The following is a 7,245-nucleotide window of genomic DNA, read 5'->3' on the forward strand; positions in this document are numbered from 1 at the left end:
ATATCGCTCTGATGAACCTAAAACATATTTAAGTCAGATAGAGAGATAAACACTATATGATTTCACTTATATGCAGAATCTAAGGAATAAAAAAGAACAAACTAATCAAAAACGGACTCACAAATATAGTGGACAATTTGGTGATGGACAGAGGGGAGGGAGGTTGGGGGGACTGGGAGAATGGGATGAAGGGTTAAAGAAGTACAAATTAGTAGCTGATGGATGGTCACGAGCATGGCATACGGAATGCATTTAGCATTAATATATTGGCTAGGTAGAGGGTCAGGGAAAGGAGGGAGCAATTGAGGAGATCATTTTATAAACTATATAAATGTCTAACCAATGTACTGTATACTTGAAACTAATTAAAATTTTAAAAAGTTTTATATATGAATATTCTTTCATTTAACATTAAATCAGTCTATGGCCATGCTACCCTGAACAAGCCCGATCCCATTTGATCTTGGAAGCTAAGCAGGGTTGGGCCTGGTTAGTACTTGGATGGGAGACCACCTAGGAAGACCAAGTGCTGTAGGTGTAAAAAATAAAAAATAAAGGATCGTAAGCTGACAACGTCCTTGCAATCTGTGAGATCAACCAAGTGTTGCCTCATCTAAAAAAAGAAAAAAAAAAAACAACATTAAATCATGTGAAATAAATAAATAATATGGTATGCCTTCTCTATGCTCTGTCATTATTCTTTAGATGGCTAACGGATCATTTTGTGGCATACTGTGACTGCTTCCAACATCTCTACAACATTTGCCAAATCAGTTTCTGAATGTCTTTTTTTGAGAGTATTGTATCCTTTTCTTACACAATTCCTACACTTACACCTCTCCTTCTCATTGCATGCAACTTTATCTGTATTTATATTTGCTTTGCCTATCAATCAGAGATTAAATCAGCTTTTCTAAAACCTGCCTTTATTTTTAGCAATATTTTGAGTCTGTATGAAAAAAGAACTTATAGAATTAAATAACACTGGTCCCCTTCTCTCCAATATTCTCACACTAACCACCGCTTGATCAATTCTACAAGTTCCTGTCAGAGATACTATTTTAAAGAGCCCATATCACTGATTTCCTGGTTGAAAATCTTGGCTAGCTCCCACGTTCACATTGGCACTCCACGAACATCTTTCTCAATCTGCCTGCACTTACCTTTTCTCTTTGCCATTTATTTATCCAAGAGATCATGGCACCTTCTCATTTGCATCTATCACCCTGCCATTGCTTTCCTCCTTCTACTTTCTCCTTTTCAAACTGGAAAAAAAAATGTTTATACATCCTTGCACGTCAACTTATCATCCTTAACCTCCCAAGATAAATCAATCAACACAATCCCTCTTCTAGTATATATTACTAGCATAAACCTTGTTTATTGTAATATACTGTAGTTAGTCATACAGTTGTCTTTCCACTGGACAGTAAGAAACTTGGGGCTCACTGACCCGACTTCTACCTGAGTGGCTGGCACTCAGTAGGTGTCCTGCAAGGTCCAAGATTGTTTGGTGTATGCATTCATATAATCAATACCCATGAGTAGTTCACCTGACCAAAGAGAGGAGCCAGAATTCTCTAATCTCATCCAAAGGTTTATTTCTGTCTGGTTGGTCAGTCTACATACATTTCATTGTATTATAGTCTTTCGATGGATATAGTATTACCTTTCTCTCCTCATCAATTAAGTTTAGAATAGCAAATTTCCCTCCTGATTTATGAAAATAGTGATGTAAATTTGAGTAACAATCATTCACAAAGATTGATCTATCTATTTAGTCACTCAAACATATTTTGTAACTCATATGTAGAACAACTAAAGTTCTTCTTTGTACCCATGGGTTTTATCTGGGAGATAGAAGACAAAACTATTTATATCAAGCTCACAAGGAGAGTACAAAATGTCTCTGAAAATTCAAAATCTTATGAAAATTTTGACATCAGCCAGATCTCTCACAAGTTCCATAAGAATCATCCCTTGCAGCACTCACTAAATAACTCTTTCCTCTAGCAATCTAAACCAGAACCAGACTAATGGGTTTTAGGATAGAATAGTTTCATTGAATGGGAAACTATGATGACCTACTGTTGAATGTTACCTACCACTGCCGCCACCACCACTGCTCACCCTCCATTCATCCACTTCTATCTCACACATACACACACATACACACACATGCACATGCACAAATGTCCTCACAACTGCCCTACCGAGCAAGACTGCTGTCAGAGGCACATATAGATATATATTACTCTAATAGTAGTCTTCCATCTTTACTTACATAGGACAGAAACCAGGTTAAATGGTGTCAGACCAGTACTAAAAATTTTCCCGAGTTATGGAAACCCTAGTTTCCAGGAACCATGTGGAAAAGACATCAGATTGAAACATATTGTCAGAGTTTGATGGGAAACCCACTGGGCTGAAAGTCATTGGCCTAAATTCTTGTGCTGGTTCTGCCACGGTGATCTCAGTAAACAAATATCTTTACATTTCTAGATCTCAGTTCACTCATCTACTATAGCATATAATTGTCCAGTCTATATTTTTTGCATCAGGGTTTACAAATTTCTCAGGGTACATGGACACATGCTATGTGCTATGTAAAGGTGAGAGACAAACAGGCATCATTGTACTCAATGATAAGTTTTTTAAAACAGTACTCTTCTGTGAGAAAAAAAAAAGTAAGGACACTTTGGAGTCTATTTCAAAATTGTAGGATTTTTTAAAGATAAAAAATTAGTAGATTTCAAAAACATATTAAGATCATTCTGGATGGAACTTTCTCTGTGCTCCCGGACATCTGGTGAATAAGCTCTTTTTCCTCTGTGTTAGTCCTTTAGTGAAAATGATGGCAAAATACTGACAAACACTGTCCAAAGTCTCGTCCACATCTTTTCATCCTATGATTCTGTGTATTAAATGGCAAACAGACTGTGTATTAAATGGCAAACAGTTTGATTTAAACCTTAGTTATAGCTTGTTATTGAAACATAATGCTTTGTATAGAGAGAAGTTAAATTTCCAGATTAAGTTATGTCACAGTCCTGAGTCAAATGTCCCGCCTTTGCAGTAGGGAAAGGAGAAAGTAAAAGTACTACGAGAGAGGACTCTGGCAAGTGTGCACCTGATTCTCCATAAGTGAGAGATGAAAGAAACAGGAAATAAAGAAAGTATGTAGAACTAGCCTGGAAATATGTCTAGAACTAAATGATCTGTCCCAAAGAAGAGCAGAGAAGATGTGCTCTTATGAGGTGGAAAAAGGCAACTTCTTACATAAATGTTCAAAAAACTAGACTCCAGTAAATACAGTCTAGGTAGCTTGATTACTTTGGTTCCGAACATCTATGAGAAAGTAAAGGCTATAAAAAGTTAAGTAAACACTTTATAGAGAACTTCTCTAAATTGTACCATTCCTTCTCTCCCTATTTTATGTCCACAGATTAATATAATTGCAATTTGTGGTATAGGATACTCAGTTTTCATTTCACTACTTCCTGGTAAATATGATACTTTTGAACACTGTGATTAACCATAATATATTTAGCCAACTCTAAAATGACCCTTGAAACTAAGGATGCAAATCCCACAGAGAAATGTGGTATATTCAGATATTTACCTTGACAATCTCTATCAATCAGAAAGAAAATGCCCTACTGTCATTCATTAGAACTTTTATAAGATGGGAGCTTTGTCGGATAAAAACATGTCTAAATCAAGATCCACAAAATAAAAACAAAATGTACACTTGGGAAGACATAGTCATGGGAAAATATTTTCTTCCACGTTACTTCTAAGTTTGTGATAAGGTTTATGTCATAAATACTAAACAAGAAATCAGCTTAAAGATTATACTATGTCAAGGTAACATCTTTACAGGCACAACTGCAATTCAGCTGTGTGCCAATCTGACAACATGGTCATTTGTATATATTAAGAAAAAAAAATGGGTAAAAAAAAATGATACACCAAATAGATTATCCATGATTTAAGAAACAAAGAAGTCATTATCTGCTATGAAATTGACAAGATCATCATATACTCGCTCTATGTCTTATTGCTTTACCTATTTATTAAAATATAGATGAGAAAAGGAAAAATGAAAGGTGACGATTTTCCTTATAGAGATAGATGTTGTAAAATAGCTGGTAAAATAATTAGAACAGATAAATTCACAAGCAAACTAAAAATTTGTATTCATAATTCTAATGCACCTGGAAGAGAAGACATTCCAAAGTCTTGGCTGTGGTATTTTCTGTGGAGAACAATAAAGTTCTGAAGCCTTCTCTGGGCTCTCCAAACCATTCAGGGTGTTGCCTTTGATCTTCAAAGCCCCAGCATCATTTGAGTCTGGTTTCCATAGAAACTACCTTTATGCACCACCATGCCTGTTTCAGCTGGCCAAAGAACAGCTGCCAACAAGCCTTAGGTGTGAATACCAAGGGCTGGAAGCACCACATTTTCCATGGAGAAATTCCATCTTTGGAATTCACTTTTCAGTTGGTTTCACCAAATTCAAGAATATTGGACTTCGGGCTATAGAATAAATTACCTGATACCTATGGGAATATGTACCGGTAAATAAACATGAAGTCGAAACATTATTAAGACGGAATAACTATCTTTACTTAAATTCTCAGTATTTAAATTCTTTGACTTCTTTCTGAAATGCTCCAAGCATGCCAATGTGTGTCAAAACTATAATTAAGTCCTCCCACTTCTCCATGAAAAAATTCAAGTTTGCCTAAATAATAAGGGTTCCTTTGCAAATGCAGGAGGTTTTAGAACAACTGGCAATGAGTTATTAATAAATATGAAGCTCTCAGAACTAGAACATTTATCTGTATTGCATATCTGGAAAGCTCAACTAGGAACACAGAAATCCCCATCAAATACACTGGTTTATGGATATCCCCAGAAAAGGATCAACCCTCTTCTCCAATCCATGAGAGCAGAGTTTACAGTCAGTGTGAGAACAGCCCACAAACTTTTACCATGAAAAAGCCTCAACTCAAGTTTCACTCCTATATGCACTGTAGATGAAGTAGTGCCCACCCCAACTTTACTCTCAACTACTTCTTCGTAGAAGAACTAGCAGAAGAATGACGCATAAAACTTGAAAATAAATCAACTGAGATTATCCAGATCAAGAAACAGAAGAAAAATAAAGAAAATGACAGAGCCTCAGACACCTGTGAGGAACCATCAATCAATCAATAGAAGTCACAGAAGGAGAGAAAAATAGAAAGGGGCAGAAAAAAATGTGAGGAAATAGTAGCAAATAACTTCTCAAATATGATTTGAAAATTAATCTAATGGCCAACTAATATTTGACAAGAAAACCGAGAATATTCAATGGGGAAATTATAGTCTCCTCAATAAATGGTGGGAAAACTGAATAAACACATACAGGAAAATGAAATTGGACCCCTATCTTACATCACTCACAAAAATTAACTTGAAATAGATCAAAGACATAAATTTAAGACCAAAAACTGTAAAACTCCTAGAAAAAAACATAGGGAAAATCTTCTTAACATAGGTCTTGGCAACAATTTAAGGGATATAACACCAAAAGTATAAGCGACAAAGGTAAAATTAAGCGGGACTACATCAAACTAAAAAAATTCTGTATAGCAAAAAAATAAATAAATAAATAACAAAATGAAAAGGAAAGCCATGGCATGGGAGAAAATATTTGCAAACTATATATTAGGTAAGACATTAATATCCAAAATATATAAAGAACTCATACAAATCAACAGCAAACAAACTAATTAAAAATGGGCAGAGGAACTGAATAGACATTTTCCAAAGAAGACACACAGATGGCCAACTGGTACATGAAAAGATGCTCAACATCACTAATCATCAGGAAAATGCACATCAAAACCACAATGAGATATCACCTCACACCTGTTAGAATGACTATTATCAAAAAGACAAGAGAGAACAAGTGTTGGCAAGGATGTGGACAAAAGGGAACCCTTGTGCATTGTTGGTGGAAATGTAAATTGGTACAGCCACTATGGGAAATGGTATGGAAGTTCTTGGAAAATTGAAAATAGAACTACCATATGGTCCAGCGATCCCACTTCTGGGTATATATCCGGAGGAAATGAAAACAGAATCTCAAAGATACATCTGCACTATCATGTTCATTGTAGCATATTTACAATAGCCAAGACATGGAAGCAACTTAAGTTTCCATCAATGGACTAATGGATAAAGAAAATAGAACATATCTTAAACATATATAAAATACCTAGAAATAACCCAAAAGTATAATGTGAGGAACCTATGTAAAAAAACATAACATATTTTTACTATAAAATTTGAAGAAGAAAGAGAAGGGAGTAAAGGAAAAGAAAACATGGTGAGAGACACATACTTTCTTCAATGGACAGATGGAATTCTGAAAATACATCAGTTTTTTCTCAAATAAATTTATAAATTCTTCACGACTTAATCAAAACATCTGGCTAATATCTGAAGTGTTTTCCATAGAAGTGTTTTCATAGAAGAACTAGCAGAAGAATGACTCATAAAACTTGAAAATAAATCAACTGAGATTATTCAGATCAAGAAACAGAAGAAAAATAAAGAAAATGACAGAGCCTCAGACACCTGTGAGGAACCATCAACCCATATGATCTGGCCCCCGACAATAACTCTAACTTCATTACCTCCACCCCCTCACTCCTTCCAACCACACAAACCTTTCTACTCTCCTCCAGACCAGGCACCTGTGTTCTCTCTGTCCATGGCTAATCCTTTCCACTTGCTCTCTCACTTTACTCAAATGCCACCTTGTCATAAAAGCATTCTCAGATAACATTATTTAATACCATCTCCATCATTCTCTGACTTTATCCTTCTTTTTTTGTTTGTTTGTTTCTCATACCTATCACCACTTTACATTGAGTTGTATATCCATGTCTACTTTTGTCTATTACCTGACTCCTCTAAGAGAATGCGAACTCCATGAGGGCAGTGACTGTTTGATACACAACTGCATCCCATTCCCCAGCACCTAAAATAATGGATGCCTGGCACAATGAAGGACTCCATAAAGATCAGTTAAATGGAATAATAAGAAAATTTCAACTAGATAAAATTATTTTAAGTTTAATCTGGAATTATAAATAGAATAAAAAATATTTTTTAATGCAGTAATAAAGGAGTCTTGCTTTACCAAATATTAACATTTATTTTAAAATCATAGTATTTAAGTCAACATTG

General features: G+C 35.2%; 1 pseudogene; it reads left to right on the top strand.

The window, feature by feature from the left end:
* Window positions 1-419: 419 nt before the first annotated feature.
* Window positions 420-538, top strand: LOC111740004 (annotated as a pseudogene).
* The last annotated feature ends 6,707 nt before the right edge of the window (window positions 539-7,245 follow it).

Source organism: Pteropus vampyrus, unplaced genomic scaffold (assembly GCF_000151845.1).
Source record: "Pteropus vampyrus isolate Shadow unplaced genomic scaffold, Pvam_2.0 Scaffold56, whole genome shotgun sequence".
In the NCBI taxonomy this organism is placed as follows: Eukaryota; Metazoa; Chordata; class Mammalia; order Chiroptera; family Pteropodidae; genus Pteropus; species Pteropus vampyrus.